The 22880-nt window shown below is 36.9% G+C and overlaps 2 pseudogenes; both read right to left on the bottom strand.

The window, feature by feature from the left end:
• Positions 1–2056: 2056 nt before the first annotated feature.
• On the bottom strand, positions 2057–5830 carry LOC118818492 (annotated as a pseudogene).
• A 7920-nt stretch (positions 5831–13750) lies between these two features.
• Positions 13751–22135, bottom strand: LOC118818491 (annotated as a pseudogene).
• Between the last annotated feature and the right edge of the window lie 745 nt (positions 22136–22880).

Genomic DNA, 22880 nt, shown 5'->3' with positions numbered 1-22880 from the left:
ACATGTCGGCTACGTGATCAGAACAATGAAACGCCAGCATCTGAAAGCAGCAAGCAGGTGTGTAAATCGAGTCATTTTAAACACAGTGAGGAAACTTGTGATTGGTCAGACTAATAAGTGACGTAGCATTGGAGTCTCCCTGGCAGAACTTGCGCTAAAGCTTTTATTACTTTAAAAAACAAAATTGAAGATTTTTAATTCCTTTGAATATCCATCATAGTTATAAGATTATACCTTGTCTCTGTCAAGCTTGCAATGTCAATGTCAATTTTTTTCCCAAACAGTAGTAACACACTGTTATGTAAAATGAATTAATAAAAATGGTTTGTTTACCTGTGAAGAGTTACTGATTTAGTTTAGAAAAAACATGAAAATAACATGTGGACAAGGACATGACAAGTTGGACCAAGATATGACAGAGTAAAGAGGAAAATTCATATTTACAAAAATGGCAGTATTTTCATTAACACTGTGACCATAATAAATACCTATGCTTATATTTGACATTAGAGACTGTCTTTGGGTGTATGAGTGGCAGAATGTGTCTGTGTTCTGGTCATGCTCACTATGTAGGTGCCCTTGTGGCAATGTGATGAGCGACAGGTGATAAAATTAAACTTTTTTTACAGTCTTGCAAAAACATGTATAATTTGAGTTAAAAGTAACTAATATTTTATTAAAACAGCAAAAACACCAAGAACAAACAAAGAAAAGGCATGTATGTGTTCAACCAGTCATGCATGCGTCCACCCAGTCATGGTAAGATGTACAATGGGAGAGTGGACAATTTATCTAAAATTAGTATTTGATGATCACATGGTTAACCTACAATTGCAGACATGTTTAAATAGTCAAGATGACCTTGTTTTGTTTCAAAAATATATATAACAAATATATATATAGCTTGACATCAGCTGATTTTGAAGACTTTGTCAAAAATATTAAATGAAATAACTTGCATACTTCTATACATTGAAATTGCAGCTCATATGATCAGTCCATTGAAGATAAAACAATATGAAATTGGTGATGTCACTGAGGTCAGTTTCTTAAAGCGGGCAGTTATATCAAATGACAGGGTGGTCAGTGGACAGTAATTTGTGGTTTAAATAGCTTGACATTTTAATGAACATGGTAAAATGAATAATTAAAATGGCAAAATTATTAAGTAATTTCTTTAAACACATACAAAAAGTAAAGTGAATGTGAACATTCCTATTTATTAATAATAATATGTTTATTCAGAGTACAAGTTTGTTTTACAATTTTGAATAAAATTTAAATGACTTTGCTGCGGTCACCATTATATTGATGTTTTCCCAGAAAATTAATTCAATATATATATATATATATATATATATATATATATATATATATATATATATATATATATATATATATATATATACACACACACACAGACACACACACACACACACACACATTTATTTATTATTATTATTTTAAATTATAATAATATGGTAATTTAATTATTGATTACATTTTGAATGTGGTAATAGTTGCTAATTGTTAGGTTAGGCAATTGCTACTATATATTAAAGGATTAAATGTTTCTATAATAAATAAACAAGATTCAAGTATGTGGAAAAAAGTGGAAAAATTTTTCTGGGTAAAGTGAATTAAAAAACAAACAAACAAAAAAAAACTTTAATGGAACATATTCCAAGAGCGTAAAATATATAGATTTTGACAAAATATTTTAGAGTGGTGCCCAAAAGCCTGAAACCATGAATTTTTGACACTGATCACGAACTTTGTGTAAAAAGGTCTAATTTTTATTTTAGTCTTGTCTCTTCATGCTGTCGTTAAAGCCAAAGTAAGATTCGCTATAATGTTCACATCAAACCACTCTCATGTTGTTTACATTTCAAAGATCAAATTATACTGAATTTTTTTAAGTGCTAAATTCCCTTTTAAGATAATATATTTTAGAATGTTAAGCAATTAATAACAGAATCGCAAGGTTCTGTCATGTGCCTTATATTAAGGCACACTAATCATGAACATTCAGCTCACATAACTGGTACTTTATTCATCATTTTTTTTTAGTATTCTTTTCTGGTTTCAGTATGATTATGTAACACTTTGGGAAAAAGATGCAGAATAACAAACCAAAACTTGAGGCCAAAATAGCAAATATCTCCACAGCTACAGTGAATTTTCCAGGAGAGCTGACATAAGCTGGGATGAAGGTGATCCAAACTGCACAGAATATGAGCATGCTGAATGTGATGAACTTGGCTTCGTTAAACTTATCAGGCAGCTTTCCGTGCCAAAAAAGCTAAAACAAAACACAGTAGAGCAAGGAGTCCAATATAACCCAGCACAGCCCAGAAACCTACAGCTGAACCCTAACTGACATTCTAAGATGATCTTTTCCTTGTAGTGCTTCAGATTTTTGAAGGGGAAAGGAGGGGATGTTGTTAACCAAAGCACACAAATAAGGACCTGTATGAGAGTGAAAGCAAGAACACTGAGTCTCTGCTGTAGAGGCCCAAACCATTTCATGACATTACTGCCTGGAAGTGTAGCTCTGAAGGCCATTAACACCACTATTGTTTTCATTAGAACACAGGAGATGCAGAGGACGAAGGTGATCCCAAACGCTGTGTGGCGGAGCATACAGGACCACTCAGAGGGCCGACCAATGAAAGTAAGTGAACAGAGGAAACACAGAGCCAGAGAGAAGAGCAATAAGAAACTCAGCTCTGAATTGTTGGCTTTAACTATTGGGGTATTTTTATATCTGAAGAATATGATTGCTATTATTATTGTCAGAAATGTACCAACAATTGAAACAGCTGTTAGTAAAAGTCCCGTAGTTTCCTCAAATGACAAGAATTCAACTTTCTTATTTACACATTCATTCCTGTGTTGATTTGACCAGTAATCTTGGTAGCATTGTTCACATTTAATCGAGTCTGTCAGAGAGAAAAAAATAACATAACAAAAAAGTTAGATGCAGAAGGAAAGTTACTGAATGAATGTATTTTATATAATGTTGCATTTGTCTTCTATCTCGTAGCCTCTTAAGCTCCTTGGGACCACCGGTGGTTCCAAAACGCACTTCGTCATATTCTTCATAACTTTTATATTTCATAAGCTACATTCAAAAAGTGGGTGTCTTATGAGAGCTGTAACTGTCTTCTTTCCAGTCAACTAGATGGGTAATGTAATTTTACACCCTTATAGTAAAAGAAGCTGAACTTTTTTCTGTGTACTGAAAGTTGACCCATTTTTCCACAAATCTGGGCTATAAACTATAAACAGATGGTGTCTCTTCAGTGATCTGCTCTAAAAAGATTTTTGGCTTTGCAGTGAATTGTAAGCATATAGCAATATGTATATGATCATAAAACACATGTTCTGTTAATGTGAAGGGAGCTTTTACAAAAAAAAAAAAGAAAAGAATAAAATGAAAATTTGCATTTATTTCATGCAGTTACTGAATAATTTGCCTTAAGATTTGGTCATGTAAATTCAGATGGACAAACCAAAATATACCCTGGAGCATAAGAGGTTAAAACATGGAGAAAAGCTTCTAGACTGGAAACAGTTTACACTTTATTATCGTGAATATTCTAATATTTTCTGATTAGCTGTAGCATCAGATATACTCTGTCTCAGCTTTTGTGAATGTTTGTACCTGTCATATTACTGATCTCTCCTTCAGCACATGGTATACAGTCAAAGCAGCAGATAGGCTTTCCTTTCTGCACAGCCTTCCTGGTGCCTGGAGGGCAGCTCTCACTGCACACAGACACCGGGACCTATAATCAAAATAAATGTTTAATAACCTAATAGACAATATAATTTAGACATATTTTACAAACTTCATATAAAATATACATGCTTTATTTAGACCGACATTCAATTCTCTCCCTGTACCTGGCTTGTATTTCGTGCCCACACAATGGAGGCCATTTGTACTGCTAATCGCTTGTGAGCAAGAAAAGAAGAGTCATAATATCCAACAGTGACAAACTCATGGTGATCTTCAATAGTTTGCAAGTTTATTATTTCATATTTAGCCACAGGGTCACCATTTTTATCAAAATAAACCTCTTCACCTTCTTTGGTTTTGAAGCGCACTCTTTTCAGATGTTCTAGAAACTGACCAAACAGAACAAAGTTAAAATTACATCTGAAGAAGCTTAACACATACTTAAGGGGTCGAAACTTTAAGATCTATGCTTGACTTTTAACTTACAGTGAGAGGATCAGGCTGCTTCTTCGTAGGACATGTTTGCGTGCAGCCCAGAAGGTTGTGCAGTGTATGGGCAATAGCGTATACTGCTTTATACACATTAGTGAAAATGGGCATCATGGTCATGTCTGTGAATTCATTTTCTATTTCAGACAGTTTCTCCTGTCCTGTGCACACTGTAGTATCTTTTGAGTCATTCTGCACTGTATATTTGCAATTAAACAAAGCCTCCCAGAATTCAGTAAAAATTTCACTGCCTACAGATTTCAGTGGATTTATATCCAGAATGAATTCCTTTAGACCCGTCACTGTTGTTTTGGGTATAGTTAACCCTATGGCTCCTTGCAATATTTTGTGCTTATCCAGTCTGGCTACAGTTGAATCAGAGATCCAGCCTTCAGTTCCCACCCACTGGTATCCAGTAATGTTGTGCTCATGAAATACATTCAGCAAAATCTCCAAGTCCCAATAAGAGACAAATGCCACAATCACTCGAGAAGTACAGCTTTTGATTTGCTGGATTATTCTCAGCACTTTTTCCTGTGAGTACGTTGTAAAAAAAGGAAGGGAATATTCTAAACAAATGCCCAACTGTTCAGCAGCTTCAGTAAATGCAGCCATCCCACTATTGCCATAATCATCATCTCTTCTTATTGCGCCCACCCAAGTCCAGCCGAACTGTTTGACCATCTCTGCCAGTGCTCTGCTCTGGTAGTAATCACTGGGAACAGTGCGCAAAAATGAGGGATATTTCCTTTTGTCACTGAGACACTCGCAGGTGGCATCGTGACTGATCTAAAAACAGATTCACACAGCTATGTTAGGGTGTTCATTCATATTTTTATGCCAAATGTTAATTGCATTTAATGTTAAAAGTAAGTACACAAAATACATTACTTACTCTAATCGTTATAATATTGGTTTTAATATTGAAATTAATAAAATTAAATGCTCACTAAGGGAATGCTGAAAGGTCCTATGCTCTGTGCGATAGCCACTGACACTGATGAGTATGTCTCACCAATTATGGCTTGTGGCTGTGCTGGCTTTGTGCAGGGCTCATCCAATATTGAGTTCTCATTTCCATTAATAAGTGCCATAGCCATTCTGACCCCCATAGCCCTGGAACTGCATGTGTCATAGATCTTGTAGCCCAGTGAGACTCCAGGGAGTAAAGAGGAACTGTTGTTGATCTCTTCTATTGCAAAAATCACAGACTGTGAATACTGCATTGCTCTGAAATCAAGACTAAATTGGGGGACAAAAGACATACACAGATGTTTTAAGGATAACATGTTGAACCGTAATTACTACTGTCTAATTTAAGTGCTGAAAATAGTACCTATTCATTCAATGTATAAAAATCTTACTTTGTCTTGCTGCTTACCTCACACATTTCAGTGGTGATGGCTTGACTTTATAGGACACTTCTGTGATTTCCCAAGTCCTATGAAAGGGAAAAATCCCTCCAACTATAATATCACCATCCTTTGAAAGTTGTGGATAAACAGGTTCTCCTTGCAGGCTACAAAAAGTCCCATTTGTTCTGAAAAAATTGATGATGACCATCACTACATGCAAGAGATTAAAGATAGACTCCATCCACCCATTCAACTTCTGAGTAGGGATAATGATTCAGTGTGTGCAAAGATGGATGTTTCAGCTGGTTAGACAGCAAGGTTTTGTTGTACTTATACAGAAATGCAGATCCTCTATGGTAATGTTACACTGATGAGTCACAGTCAAAGGAGGTGTGGCTTTCAAATGTTAGCAGCACTAATCAGAAAGAAGCTGACCTCACTGTCTTTTTATTGCCTGTTTTACCTTTGTTTTGTTTTTGTTGCTTTCCTGTTGCTTTTTTTGCAGTTTAGTTAAAAACTAATTTTTTGCAGTTTTGTTTTAGTTCATTATTTTTCAGTGTTAAGGCATGAAGAATATCTGTGTCGTTCTTTTTTAATTATTTCATGCTTATTTGCAAGACCAGCAATTTTAGTCAAATATCCAAATGCCCAACCAATCTTTCTTAAAGAAAAATGAATGATTATTTAAATATTTGCTCTACTGCTAAAAAACAAATGACAGTCAATTAAGTTTTGTATGTGGGAAATTGATTCCATTATGATTATGGAGTTTATGCTGGCTTTCTCACTTAACTTCATAAGTTCATCAAGCACAGTGTTCTGTAGAAGCCATATTGGGTTTTTTTTGCTTCCCGCAAAAGCCTGTATGCTGATTTTGCATAACAGCACTAAAGAAAAAAGAAGATGGGAAAACTGTTTGTGTGACAGAGATCAATTCCAGATTCTTGCTGTTTTACTGGACTTACCTTGACTACTCTGTTATGTGACCAGTCATATGCTTTGGTTACTCCTAATATAACACTACTAGCCTTCTGTCCAGTGAGCCTGTGCCTGTTTAGAATTACTCCAGAGCTCCAGTAATGTGACCCATTATCATTTAAAGTAGCTCTATGTTAGATATTTTTGTTAGAATCGAAAGAAGTAGCATTGCTGTGTGGGGAGGGGAAAAAGACATGCTTTCGTCTAAACGCCATGTACTGCTGCAAGTCACCTTGTAACACCTGAAATTGTACTTTAAACGTCAGAGATGTTGAGTCGACTTTCAACAATAGTAATAAGTCTTTACATATATATGCCATTGAGCATTGCCTCAGAAACTTTGGCTCACAAATGCAAAATAAACATTATACTGGTGAACGTATTTACTTTCATAATCAGAAGACACAACCTTCACCAAGTTTTGACTGAGTTCTCCTTAAATACTCTTTCAAAACGCTGTTCTTCCACACGTTGCTTGGAATTACACATTTCCACCAGAGAGGCCTTTTGGATGCTGTGCTTTAGTATTAATATCCATTGCAATACCAAATAAATAAATAAATATTTATGTATTTATTAAAACAACCAAACGCTAACAAATAAACATTTTTTTTTCTTGTGAATCTAATTATTTTTGTTTAGAATCTAAAATATTCAAATTTTCAAAAGCCTTCAAAAGTATTCAAGATATTCAAAAGTCAACTAAATAAAACAGGGAAATGTCAGATGTTTTTGAAACCTTTCTTTTGTTAGATTAATTCAAGAAAAATATGCAAATTTTTATCACTGAGGAGGCTATGGTAAAACCTGCGATACTGACCAAATCTCTGATAATAATCAGACTCACCACGATTGCATATTAATGCATATTAACTTTGTTTTCATAACACTGACTGTTCACCCCAAATTGTATTGTGGTGGTGTTACTGAAGCACTTGTGAAAAAGTGTTTATTTGATCTGATTGGATTAATATACTTTAGGCATCATCTAAAACAAACTTAATAAAGTGGTTTAATAATATATTCATATTATTATTTCTAAGTGCTGTCAAGTATTTCCAAGTGCAGGTGATGGATCGTATTTCCCCAACATGTCCTTTCTTTTGTTTTGGCCTTCAGACTTCTGAATGGCGTATGATTCCTCTGACTGTAACCATCCATCTTGCTACTGGTTGTGCTCTTCCTCTTCTACCTTCAAGCGCAACGGTCAATCATAACGGCCTTTTTAATTGAATTAGTTCTCATCAGAATATTCCCAAAATAAGACAGCTTCAGTTCGGTTATCTGGGCTTCAAGTGAGAGATGAGGTTTGCTTTGTTCGCTGAGTCTTTGCCAATGCCAGAGTTCAGGGGCATCTGCATTTTTTTCCTTTCTCACTTGTTTATCGTTCAGCTTTCACATCCATAAAAATCAGCGTAGAGGACCACAGACTGGACAGTTCTGATCTTTGTTTGTAGAGACAAATCATTGCATTTGAAGATCTTTCCAAGCTTCTTCATACTTAGTCTGCCATGTGTCAATTTGTGTCATATTTCTTGAGTGCTGGATCCTCAGTTGTTAATAATTGATCCGAATATGTAAAAGCTGTCCACCATTTCCACATGTTCTCCATCAGTGTTAAAGTTAGCAATTTTTTTCTTTTTTCATAACCTTAGTGTTCTTCATATTGAATTGAAGTCCTATGTTTTTGACTCTTCTTCAACTTTCTTTAGAAGGGCCTCAAGGTATTCCAGATTTTCTGCTTTGGGTGTTGTATCATCTGGATATCCAAGCGTATTGATGTTTCTTCATCCAATCCTGAATCCTTGATCATCATCCTTGACTCCTGTTTTTTCTGCATAAAGGTTGAACAGGTATGATAATGGATGCAGCCTTGTTTTGTTCTTTTTCTATTTGTCCATTTTCTGTTCTGACCATGGCTTGTTGATCAGTGTACTAATTCCTAATCAGAATGATGAGATGCTCTGATTCTCCTGTGGACGTTCCATAATTTTATACAGGTGGTGCAGTGAAAGGCATTGCTATAGTCAGTGAAATACATGTTGACTTCCTTCTTGGATTCCCAGGCTTTTTCAGTGATCCAGCGTACATTCACACAGCATACATTCCTTAGTCCTGCTTCCACTCCTGACAGTTCTCTCAATGTAAGGCTCTACTCTGTCTTGAATAAGCATAATTTTACTGTCAGTATACAGTGCTCAGCATAAATGAGTACACCCCCTTTGAAAAGTAAGATTTTAGTCAATATCTAAAATATTCAAATTTTAAAAAGCCTTCAAAAGTATTCAAGATATTCAAAAGTCAACTAAATAAAACAGGGAAATGTCAGATGTTTTTGAAAACTTTCCTTTGTTAGATTAATTCAAGAATAATATGCAAAATTTCATCACTCTGAGGAGGCTATAAAACATGAGATACTCATCAAATCTCTGATAATGAACAGACTCACCACGACTTTAAAAAATGCGTATTAACTTTGTGTTCATCTCACTGAACGCAAGAACAATTTCCAAAATTTTGACAAGACTGAGTTTCATAGAACATTTGTTTGACCTATAACCCTGGAAGTAAGGTTAATATAATATAACTTAGATTAAAAAATCTTCAGTTTTACTCAAATTAGTTGATGCAAAAATGAATACATCCCACAACAAAAACTACTACATCTAGTATTTTGTATGACCTCCGTGATTTTTAAGGAATTTAAGTCTTCTAGGCATGGAATGAACAAGCTGGCAACATATTGAAGCATCAATCTTTTTCCATTCTTCAAGCATGACCTCTTTTAGAGCCTGGATGCTGGATGGAGAGTGATGCTCAACTTGTCTCTTCAGAATTCCCCATAGGAGTTCGATTGGGTTCAGATCAGGAGACATACTTGGCCACTGAATCACTCCCACCCTGTTCTTCTTCAGAAATGCAACAGTGGCCTTAGATGTGTGTTTTGGATCATTGTCATGCTGGAAAAGTGCATGACAACCAAGAGCACGGAGTGATGGTAGTATCTTCTCTTTCAATATAGAGCAGTACATCTGTGAATTCATGATACCATCAATGAAATGCAGCTTCCTGACACCAGCAGCACTCATGCAGCCCCACATAAGGACACTACCCCCACCATGTTTCACTGTAGGCACCATGCATTTTTCTTTGTATTCCTCACCATGGACAACACCCATGCATGCCATTCCTGTGCAGTGTACGCCGTATTGTGTCACGGGAAACAGTCACCCCCAGATTGCATTTCTACTTCTTTACCTAACTGCAGTGAACTTGCATGGCGATTTTCATCAAGGCTTCTCATCAGAAGAGGCTCCTGTTTAGGTGAAAACGTCCGTGGACAGCCTGGATGTCTTTGGGAGATGGTTGCAATTCCATCTTTTTTAAGTTTTTGTATCACTTTTGCTACAGTATTCTGACTGATGAGTAAAGCTTTGCTGATCCTCTTGTAGCCTTCACCTTTCTTGTGTAAAGAAATTATTTTCTTTCACAGGTCTTGTGACATTTCTCTTCCATGTGGTGCCATTGATGACAGCATGAAATGGGAAGGGGTTTTCTTTGTTAAGTAACGCCCTTTTATAGTCAGCTGTCTGCTAGACACCTGTTTAATGAATAATTAGACTCAACCGTGGTTGAATTCTTGTTAATTAGAATTTTGTAGTCTAAACTTTAGCTGTGCCCCTAAGACTTTCATTGGGGTGTATTCATTTTTGCAACATGGTCTTGAATGAATTTGTTAGGAAAATTACTTTTTTGTATGTGCAAATTAACATGTCTTGTTTGCAATCAATGACCCAAGTTTGTGGAAGTATTTTGTAGTATAGTATCACATAGAAAATGTTGATTCTGAAAGGAAACTAAAGGTTTTCTGACAAATCTGTTGGGGTGTACTCATTTATGCTGAGCACTGTATATTAGGGAAATTGTGCAATAATTTGCACAGTCTGTCTCGCCTTCTTTTTTTGGTATTAGGATGTAATCTGACCTCTTTCAAAGTGCCAGCCATTGAGCTGTTTTTCAGATTTAATTTGATGAAATCCAAAAATTGATTAGTCATTTTCCTGATTCATTCTTGTTTCCAAGGCTATGTTGCCTGACAGTATTTCCCTCCTTCTTGTTTCTGATCTTAGCATTCCAGTGTCCAGTCACCACCAGTAAATATTTGCAGGTCTTGTCAGTTTCTGCCTGAGTTTGATCATACAACTTTTCGATTTCTCCCTTGCTTGCATTTATTATATCCATCATAGCTCACTTTGCTCAGTTGCTGTTGTCTAAACAAATACACTTGAAAGCGAAGAAGAGTCATGAGAAAGCTTAGGAAGTGGCTTAACCTGGAGTTGACCTCATGAAAGAAGAGGAAAGCAACTTAAACTGTGCTACGACCCCCTTCTACTGTCTACACTGAATTTAGTCTAGTCTAGGTAAAAAGAGGAACATAGCAACATAAAAACAAGTAGACCAGCACACCGATTTAATGCTCAAGTGAATAGATTGTATTATGTATAAAGGCAAACAAACAGTCACAAAGGTGTTGACTTCAGTTTGGACTGATGGCAAAATAACAAACAAAAACCTCTAAAGGTGTACAAATTAGTCAGTATCACTGAGCTTAGCCTCAACTTGATAAGGACCTGAAAACTTTGCTTCCAATGATGAGCCAGGGAGAGGCAATAAAACTAAAACCTGGTCGCCTGGCTGGAAGGAACGAGAAACAGCACTTTTATCAAAGCTTTTTTTCCATCTTCAACTGAGAAGATGCCAACATGTCTTTAGCAATCTCACAAGCAAAATAAAGTTGTTCTCTAAAACCACTTACATAATCAAGCAAATGCTTTGCTTGCAGCATTTCAGCTAACCATCTATCTTTTAAAAGCTTCAAAGGACCTCTCACAGAGTGAACAAACACAAGCTGTGCAGGACTGAAACCAAGGGATTCTTGAACGTTTTCTCGAATGGCAAAAAGTGCTAATGGAACACCTTCGTCCCACTCATTGCCTGACTCAAAATAGTACCTGTGTAGCATCGCCTTCAGTGTTTGGTGGAACCCTTCTAATGGGCCCTGAGACTCTGGATGGTAAGCACTGGAGATCTTATGTTCAATACACAATTGCTTTAACACCTGAGCAAACAGTTTGGACGTAAAGTTAGAACCCTGGTCTGTTTGCACGTGTTTTGGCAACCCAAAAAGGGAGCAACATTTTATCAAGGCCTTTACAATAGTTTTGGCTTTTAGAGTATGCAATGGAATTGCCTCAGGAAATCGAGTAGCACTACACATTGAAGTTAACAAATACTGATGACCTGACTTTGTCTTTGGCAAAGGTCCTACACAGTCCATTAGTACAGTTTCAGACAGGAGCAGCAGTAATTAATGACATCAGTTTTCAAACAGGGCCAAAATAAATGCTGTAAAATACGTTTATATGTTTTTGTGATGCCAAAGTGTCCAGACAAACAATGATCATGAGCTAAAGCTAATACCTGTAAATGATATGGAAAAGGAGCAACAATTTGATACACAGTTTTCCATTCAGAATCAACTTTAGACGAACCAGAAGACACCCACTTACGCATAAGTATGTCCTTATCCCAAAAGTAGGTAGCAGACAAATTCACTGCACTAGCTCCCTCCGCTGCCTCCCTAAACTTAACTAAGGATGGGTTGCATTTCTGCTCTGAACTAAGTTGCTCTCTAGTAGCACAACAGCCTAAATCTGAGAATCTGTCACATCAACTAAAAGTAGTAACAACTGTGTCTGAAGATTTGTCCCTAGGCTGATTATCAGCAGAGCAATCAGAATGCAAAAATGAGTCCGACAAATCAGTTACATCATTGCGTGACTGAGCGTGAGTTACGAAACAATCTGGAAAGGTCATTGAAACGTTCATCTATATCATTCTGAAGCTCGGATTTTATAGTTGACATAGGATCAGCCACAACCTCTGGAACAGGAAGAACTTTTCCACCCACTAAATCATTCCCCAGGATAAAAGTTACACCTGCAACTGGCAACTGCGGACACACTCCAACCACTACTGTCCCTGAAACCAGGTCAGATTGTAAGTAAACTGAATGCAAAGGAACAGTGATGTACCCTAGGCCTATCCCCTGAACTACTCTGCCCCACAGTATGTCTCAGTAGACAAAGGAAGAACATTACTAAGAAGACATGACTGGGCAGCACCAGTGTCACGCAAAATAGTAGCAGGCTGTCTATCTTCCATAGTCTCGGTATTGGATACAAAACCTTGTAAAAGAAAAGGCTCAAACACATCCTGCATCTGTCTAAAACCTTCATCACTTGACACATCCAGTTTAAAAACAGACTGTATTAACGCTACCCCTTTAGGTGACAATGAACGTTGCTTTTTTCTTTAAAGCTTGACACTCCGCAATCAGATGACCAGGCTTGCAACAATAAAAACATGCATGAGTTTCTTTAATGGGCCTGGGCGATTTTGAATTATGTTCGGAAGCATCATCAACTTTAACACTAACAGACTACATCTCTTTACGAGGATTTACATCTAGCTTCCTGATCCTATCATTGCGGCATACCAAAGGGAATACAGCTTTGTGTGTTAACACAAACTTGTCAGCTGCAGCAGCTGCAGCAGAAAGGCTTACAAACTTTTGTTCATTCAAATAAACTGCCAACTTCTCAAATACACAGCTCCTAAAATCCTCTAAAAGCACTAATTCTCTAAGCTGTTCAAACGTTGTCACCTTGCTAGCTTTACACCATTTGTCAAATAAAACTGTTTTCTCATGGGCAAACTCAACATAAGTTTGATTGGCTGTTTTCATACATGTGCGAAAAATCTAATTCATAAGCACACATCGGTGGTTTGTACAATCTCGTAATCTAAGCTTTGATCAATAGGCAAAGCAGAAAACACCTCCTGAGCCTTACCAGTTAACCTACACTAGAGCAAGAGAGGCCAAACCATCTTCGGCCATTTCAGAAAAGTAGCAATGCATTCAAAAGCTTCAAAATAGGACTCTACCTCTGACTCTCGAAACTGGGGCACTAATCTGATTTGCCTGCTCACATCAAAATCAGTTTGAAAATTCTCTGACTCAGCAGCACGCCCATGGATGGAGGTACATGGAGATGGTATCGGATGCTCAGCCCTTTTCGTCTCCAAAGCCAACTGTCGTAGCTTTATTTCTTTATCGGCTTCAATTTCCAAAGCCCACACCTGTTACCTCCAACTCCTTTAAACGAACCATAAGCGCTGTGTCAGAAACTGATTGTAAAGGACTTACGGGATCTATGCCAGGAGACACTGCCGTTGCCTCAGCCTCTGCCTCCGCTGCGGCAACACCCGTGCCCTCGGTCACCGAGCAGGGCCTCTCCTTCAGAATTCCCCGTTCAACTAGCTGTCGATACAAATCAGATTTATTTTCAGCCTAAGTCGCAAAGCAGCTCACTTAAGGCTAAAAAAAGTCAACAATTAACAATAAGTCAGCCTTACGACACCAGTCAAATTGCTCCAGCGAAGACTCACAAGTAAAAGTCTCTAAATCAAATATTGTAACAACTAACCACAAGGCACCCTACCACACCAAGACGAAAACAGCCAAGAACACAGCACATCTACTGCCCACAATGGATTTAGTCTAGTCTAGGGAAAAAGAGGTAGCAACATAAAAACAAATAGACCAGCACACCGATTTAATGCTCAAGTGAATAAATTGTATTATGTATAAAGGCAAACAGTCACAAAGGTGTTGACTTCAGTTTGGGCTGACGCCAAAATAATAAACAGAAACCTCTACAGCCACCCCAATGAATCTACCTCCCCTATTCCAAAAGAAAATATGAAATGAAAATACAGCAGAAGCTAGCCTGCCTCCCTCAACAGGTAAACAGGAGAAAAATAGTAGTAATAAGTGTAGCGAACACTGGCTGAAACTCTACTTCAAGCAGAGTGTTTACCCAAAAGTTAAGTGCCTTTTGGCTCCAGCAAGTCTGGGAGTGAGGCGTAAAGCTGTCGGTTTAATACCCCAGACTCAGTCAGATTTACAGCTGAATCGAGAACCAGCCCCCCGCCGCTCCTTCACCCAGCAGAAAAACAGGACACTTCCTCTGGAATGTGGCAGATGCCTCTCCAAAGTACTGTGGACAACTTTTTATCTTAAGTAACAGAAAGTACATTTCTAAGGTGTATGTCCACTGCATACTGCAACCATTCGTTAGAACTCTTTTTAACTAAACTAGACATACCAAAACGGAATTTGTACGACTTTGGACGGCAAAATTCCAACTTTCTAAATTCCCTAGGGATCTCAAGCATGGACCCACAGCACCCCCAAGGGGTGAAACCGCAAATTACCGCATCACCACCATAAGGACTTGTGCTTATAAAAAAGCAAGAAAACTTAGTGCTTTGTCTGCTTGATTCTGCTTGATGATTCGTGCTTTGTCTGCTTGATTATCAAAGTTTCTATGATCTGTAAGTAATACTACTTGTGGTATTAATCTTGTTGTTGGGTAGTACCTAAACATTACCTGTATCTTTTTCTATCGTTAAGTGCTAGAAATACATAGAGTATAACTTTGATAACAGTCAGACCTAACCATTTAATTGCTATGAGTTCAGACCATTGACCAAGATGTATCCTGAATGTGGTTTTCTTTTCTTCCTTTGTTCCTTTCCTTTTATTGTCGATTTTATTTTTTTCATGCACTGGGTCATGTTCAGAGATGATAGGCAAATAGTACCTGTGTTCTTTGACATGTATTGTGTATCAGGTAACAAGGGTTAAACTCTCTCTTAGAAACATGCCTGAATATCCTAATTGTTCATTCCTTGATTTTGAAAGTTAAACCAATTGGATGATATAGAAATATTCTTTTTCTTTGTTTAAACTAGCTGAAACAAAGGAGGCAGTGATTTTGGGGAAGGCATTCCTCAAACTATGCACAACCAATCAGAGAACCTTAGGTGAAGAGAACCTATCAGCACTCTGGCACCACCTCCAAAGGGTAGGGTCTCCAGCCGAGCAAAACCAGAGTGCACCGCAAATTTAGGAGTTCCTGCGTTCGCAACAAAAGTTTCTAAGTTTGTGTCAGCCTAGGTCAGAAAGACAGGTCAGAAGTATTAGGACCCTAAATTATCAGATCTGAAACCTTTGTTTGTTTTGTAACTTGCCTGTTCATCTACACACCTTAAGTTTGAACCACCCTCAGAGAAGGAAGGTGGGTATTTCTTGTCGGGCCAGGGAGGATATAACCATAACTTTCGAATCTGCTAAAGAGAGGTAATTAGTTAAATTGGTACCACCAGCCTCAGAACCCTGATTGCAACCTGAACCTCACCATCAACAATCAGCCCCCGACTCCCACATAAGCTGGAACCATCAATTTGCAGTCAGGGCCCTGACGCCAATTTATTTAATAAGAGAATTTTTATAGGTACATCCAGCCATATGGTTATTCCCGTCCACACTTAGTTTAATTCTCTAGAGGCTCTCCCAAGCGACTTCCCCAAACCACAGTGCCTCATACCATTTAGCCGTGAATCACTCTAACTTACTCGAGCTATTTTGTCTTTCATTACTATCACTTTTTTTTGTTTTGTTTTCTTGTTTTATTTTCTATTGTTTATCATTGAATGTAGTCGAAAAGTTGTTTGATATTTAGCCAATAAATTCCCTTTTCTGAAGCATCCTTGGTGCGAGCGTTTCTCTCTCTTGCCCTGGTCTGTAGACTTCAAATAAATCCGGGTTACCTCACACCCTCACATAAGGTTCTAGCAATAATAATATTAAAAATTGCAAAACCCGTTACATAAGTAACAGGCAATATGGTACAAGTATTAAATAGATAAAAGCTAAACAACACTCAATCACTAGTACAAACATAAAAAATCTAGTTCACAAGTCTAACTGGTCTGTAGCTCCAAAACAACCAGGTGAACAACATTAAGAGAGCAGCACAAAAAAAAACCCCAAAAAAACCCCCACAGCTTCCTTAAAGACCGCCATGGACCACATGGTGAAAACACCGCAGGCCAACTGAATCTCATGGCTGACACTTTTTCAATCTTCACAGCACACTTGATAGTCAGCTGACATCAGTCCCACCAGATCAGCTGATCCAAACAGCTCCACCTACGAAACAGAGAAAGAAAGACAAAACACAACAGACCAGCAGAGGGCAGCAGCAGAGGCGACTTGGACGTAACAACTGGCTTAAACATGCAGATATCATTATAGTGTACAATAAAATGAATACGTACTTTATAAAAAGTTTACCTGGAAAGTCTTTGTGAAACATTTATAATGCTATTTCTTTTTTTAAATGTTTGGTTTAATATACTAAATACATTATTTATCACAAACAAACTTTACTGTAAATTGTCAGTGTCAGTATACTGTGCCTCAGGACCTCATTACTTTAAAAAACAGATTGAAGATTTTTAATTCCTTTGAATATCCATCATAGTTATAAAATTATACCTTGTCTGTGTCAAGCTTGCAATGTCAAGCCGATATTTTCTGACACAACCACAAGTTGCGTCCACCCTGTCATGGACAAGTATAACATATATAAATAATGTGTCTAAAGTATTGTAGAAACTGTAAAATCATTTTCATGATACTGTGTGCAATTCCCCTCGGAATTGGATTTTGTTATAAAATTAGTTTCTTTCCTCACCGTATTCACATCTTTATTTCTTTTTCTCCCAAACAATAGTAACAGTAAACATCTTGGAACAAAAATTTAAATAGAATTACTTTACACACTTTAATGTAAAATGAATAAATTATAATGGTTTGTTTACCTGTGAAGAGTTACTGATTTAGTTTAATAAAACATGAAAATAACAGGTGGACAAGGACATGACAGGGTGGACCAAGATATGAGAGAGTGAAGTAGAAAATTCATATTTACAAAAATGGCAGTAGTGTTATAAACACTGTGATCATAATAAATATCTGTGCTTATATTTGACATTAGAGACTGGCTTGGGTTGTGTGAGTGGCAGAATGTGTCTGTTTTGTTATATTCACTATGTAGGTGCCCTTGTGGCAATGTGATGAGCAACAGGAGATAAAATTAAAATTTTTCACAATTTTACATAAACATTTGAGTTAATTTGGGTTAATGGGAACTATTATTTTACTAAAACAGCAAAAACACCAAGAACAAACAAAGAAAAGGCATGCATGTGTTCAACCAGACGTGCATGCGTCCACCCAGTCATGGTAAGGTGTACAATGACAGAGTGGACAATTTATCTAAAATTAGTATTTGATGAACACATGGTAAACCTACAATTGCAGACATGTTAAAATATTCAAGATGACCTTGTTTTGTCTCAAAAATATATATAACAAATATATATAGCTTGACATCAGCTGATTATGAAGACTTTGTGAAAAATATTAAATGAAATTAACTTACATACTTATATACATTAAAAATGCAGCTCATGTGTTCAGTCCATTGAAGATAAAACAATATGAAGGTGGTGATGTCACTGAGGTTAGTTTCTTAAAGGGGCAGTTATATCAGATGACAGCGTGGACAGCAGTTCTTTGTTGAAGTAGCTGAAAGTTGCAAAAAGAATAATCAAAATGGCTAAATTATTAACTAATTTCTTTCAGTCAAGTTTCAAGAAAGTGGAAAAAATTGGACAGACATTTTGTAAACATTAAAACAACTTCAATGGAACATATTTTAAAAGCATAAAATACATAGATTTTCACAAAATATCTAGAGTGCTTTCCAACAGCCTGAAACCACATTGAAAATCTGGGATTTCTTTCATTTAAACATGTAAATATATAAATGCATAATACAAAATAAAAACAAAGCAAAGCTATGACAGGTAAAATCTCAATAAATTAAAACAAGAAAAAAAATATTGAAGATTCTACACTGTTTATCAATCTTCAGTGAATTTTTGACACTGATCATGTTACGGTCTTTGTACAAAAAGGTCTGACTTTTATTTTAGTCTTATTTCTTCCACTGAACCTTGTCTTCTTATTGAAAGATTTGATCTACTTATCAGAGTTCATGCAAGCTTGAGTGCATGCTGTCATTAAAGCCAAAGTAAGTTTCTTTAAAATGTTCACACAAAAAACACTCTCATTTTGTTTACATCTCAAAGATCAAATTATACTGATTTTTTTAAAGGGTGAAATTCTCTTTTAAGATAATGTTTCATAATGTTAACTAATTAATAATAGAATGGCAAGGGTCATGTGCTTTATATTAAGGCACACTAATCGTAAACATTCAGCTCACTTAACTGGTACTTTACTCATCATTTGCTTTTTCGTGTTCTTTTCTGGTTTCATTATAATTATGTAACACTTTGGAAAAAATATGCAGAATAACAAACCAAAACTTGAGGCCAAAATGGCAAATATCTCCACAGCTACAGTGAACTTTCCAGGAGAGCTGACATAAGCTGGGATGAAGGTGATCCAAACTGCACAGAATATGAGCATGCTGAATGTGATGAACTTGGCTTCGTTAAACCTATCAGGCAGCTTCCGAGCCAAAAAAGCTAAAATAAAGCAAAGTAGAGCCAAAAGTCCTATATAACCAAGCACAGCCCAGAAACCTATAGCTGAACCTAACTGACATTCTAAGATGATCTTTTCCTTGTAGTGCTTTAGATTTTTGAAGGGGAAAGGAGGGGATGTTGTTAACCAAAGTACACAAATTAGGACCTGTATGAGAGTGAAAGCAAGAACACTGAGTCTCTGCTGTGGAGGCCCAAACCATTTCATGACATTACTGCCTGGAAGTGTAGCTCTGAAGGCCATTAACACCACTATTGTTTTCCCCAGAACACAGGAGATGCAGAGGACGAAGGTGATCCCAAACGCTGTGTGACGCAGCACACAGGACCACTCGGAGGGCCGACCAATGAAAGTAAGTGAACAGAGGAAACACAGAGCCAGTGAGAAGAGCAATAAGAAACTCAGCTCTGAATTATTGGCTTTTACTATTGGGGTATTTTTGTGTTTGAAGAATATAATTGCTATAATTATTGTCATAAATGCACCAATAATTGAAACAGCTGTTAGCAAAATTCCCATCGTGTCCTCATACGACAAGAACTCAACTTCCTTCTTTACACATTCATTCCTGTGTTGATTTGACCAGTAGTCTTGGTAGCATTGTTCACATTTAATCGAGTCTGTCAGAGAGGAAAAAAATAAAATGAATAACAAAAAAGTTAGATGCAGAAGGAAAGTAACTGAAGGAATGTATTTTACGTAATGTTGCATTTGTCTTCTTTCCACTTTTCATGGAGAAAAGCTTCTAGACTGGAAACAGTTTACACATAATTATTACAAATATTCTACAGTATTTTCTGATTAGCTGTAGTACCGATAATACACTTTTTCAGCTTTTGTGAATGTTTGTACCTGTCATATTACTGATCTCTCCTTCAGCACAAGGTACACAGTCAAAGCAGCAGATAGGCTTTCCTTTCTGCACAGCCTTCCTGGTGCCTGGAGGGCAGCTCTCACTGCACACAGACACCGGGACCTATGATCAAAATAAATCTTTAATAATCTGAAACATCATATAATTTAGACATATTTTACAAACTTTATATGAAATATACATGCTTTATTTAGATGGACATTCAGTTCTCTCCCTGTACCTGATTTGTATTTTGTGCCCACACAATGGAGGGCCATTTGTACTGCTAATCGATTGTGAGCAGGGAAAGAAGAGTCATAATATCCAACAGTCACAAACTCATGTTGATCTTCAATAGTTTGCAAGTTTATTATTTCATATTTTGACACAGGATCACCATTTTTATCAAAATAAACCTCTTCACCATCTTTAGTTTTGAAGCGCACCTTTTTGAGATGTTCTAGAAACTGACCAAACAGAACAAAATTTAAACGACAACATTTGAATAAAGCTTAACACGTACGTGAAGGCTGAAACTTTAAGATCTATGCTTGACTTTTAACTTACAGTAAGAGGATCAGGCTGCTTCTTCGTAGGACATGTTTGCGTGCAGCCCAGAAGGTCATGCAGTGTATGGGCAATAGTGTATACTGCTTTGTAAACATTATTGAAAATAGGCATCTGGGTCATGTCTGTGAATTCATTTTCTATTTCAGACAGTTTCTCCTGTCCTGTACACAGTGTTGTGTCTTCTGAGTCATTCTGCACTGTATATTTGCAATTAAATAAAGTCTCCCAGAATTCAGTAAAAATGGCACTGCCTGCAGATTTCAGTGGATTTATATCCAGAATGAAGTCCTTCAGACCCGTCACTGTTGTTTTGGGTATAGCTAGCCCTATGGCTCCTTGCAGTATTTTGTGCTTATCCAGTCTGGCTACAGTTGAATCAGAGATCCAACTTTCAGTTCCCACCCACTGATATCCAGTAATGTTGTGCTCATGAAATACATCCAGCAACATCTCCAAATCCCAATAAGCAACAAATGCAACAATCACTCGAGAAGTAGAGCTTTTGATCTGCTGGATTATTCTCAGCACTTTCTCTTGTGAGTAGGTTGTAAAAAATGGAAGGGAATATTCTAAACAAACACCCAACTGTTCAGCAGCTTCAGTAAATGCAGCCATTCCACTGTTACCATAAATATCATCTCTTCTTATTGCCCCCACCCAAGTCCAGCCAAACTGCTTGACCATCTCTGCCATTGCTCTGCTCTGGTAGTAATCACTGGGAACAGTGCGCAAAAATGTGGGATATATTCTTTTGTCACTGAGACACTCGCAGGTGGCATCATGACTGATCTAAAAACAGATTCACACACGTATGTCAGAGATTCTGTTTATTCATATTTTTATGCCAAATTTTAATTGCATTTAACAATAAAAGTAAATTCAGAAAATATTTTACTTAATGGTTTTATTGGTCTTAACAGTGAAATTAATATTGATTAAATGCTTACTAAGGGAATGCTGAAAGGTCCAACAGTCTTTGCGATAGCCATTGACACTGATGAGTATGTCTCACCAATTATGGCTTGTGCCTGTGCTGGCTTTGTGCAGGGCTCATCCAATATTGAGTTCACATTTCCATTAACAAGTGCCATAGCCATTTTAACCCCCATAGCCGTGGAACTGCATGTGTCATAGATCTTGTAGCCCAGTGAGACTCCATGGAGTAAAGAGGAACTGTTGTTGATCTCTTCTATTGCAAAAATCAAGGACTGTGAATACTGCATTGCTCTGAAATCAAGACTGGATTAGGGAAAAAAGATACACACAGACATTTTCAGGATAATATGTTGAAGCCTCATTACACTGTTTAATGAAATAAACTGCTTAAAATAGTACCTTTCCATTCATTGTATGAAAATCTCACATTGTCTCTCTACTTACCTCACACAATTCAGTGGTGAAGGCTTGACTTTATAGGACACTTCTGTGATTTCCCAAGTCCTATGAAAGGGGAAAATCCCTCCAACTATAATATCACCATCCTTTGAAAGTTGTGGATAAACAGGTTCTCCTTGCAGGCTACAAAAAGTCCCATTTGTTCTGAAAACATTGATGATGACCATTACTACATGCAAGAGATTAAAGACAGACTCCATCCACCTATTCAACTTCTGAGTAGGGATAATGATTAATGAATGAATGAGTGTGCGCAAGGATGGATGTTTCAGCTGGTTGGACAGCAAGTTTTTGTGGTATTTATACAGAAATGCAGATCCTCTATGGTAATGTTACACTGACGAGCCGCAGTCAAAGGAGGTGTGGTTTTCAAATGTTAGCAGCACTAATGTGAAAGAAGCTGACCTCACTTTCTTTTTTTGCTTGTCTTACCTTAATTTTGTTTTTGATGCTTTCTCGTTGCTTTTTTGCAGTTTAGTTAAAAATTGTCATTTTTTATTTTTTTGTTTTAATTCATTATTTTTCAATTTTGATATGTTAAGAATATCCGTGTAGTTCTTTTTTAATTATCCAAATATCCAAATGTCCAACCAATCCTTCTTACAGAATTCTTTTTGCTCTACTGCTGAAAATAAATGACAGACAATTAAGTTTTGTATGTTGGAAATTGATTCTTTTATGATTGTGCCATGGAGTTTATGCTGGTTTTCTCCCTTAAGTGCACAAGTTCATTAAACGCAGTGCTCTTGAGAGGCCATATTGGGTTTTAGTGCTTCCTGCAATAGCCTGTATGCTGATTTTGTATAACGGCTCTAAAGAAAAAAGAAGGTGGAAAAAAAAACTGGAACTGAAAACCCTGCCACCAATTTAATACAATATTAATATTATTTTTATTTGTAAGTGCTTTTGTTTGTAACTATCCATCTTGCTGCTGGTTGGGCTATT

This window comes from Colossoma macropomum, unplaced genomic scaffold, assembly GCF_904425465.1.
Source record: "Colossoma macropomum unplaced genomic scaffold, Colossoma_macropomum, whole genome shotgun sequence".
In the NCBI taxonomy this organism is placed as follows: domain Eukaryota; kingdom Metazoa; phylum Chordata; class Actinopteri; order Characiformes; family Serrasalmidae; genus Colossoma; species Colossoma macropomum.
This window is presented reverse-complemented; position numbering and strand designations above follow the sequence as displayed.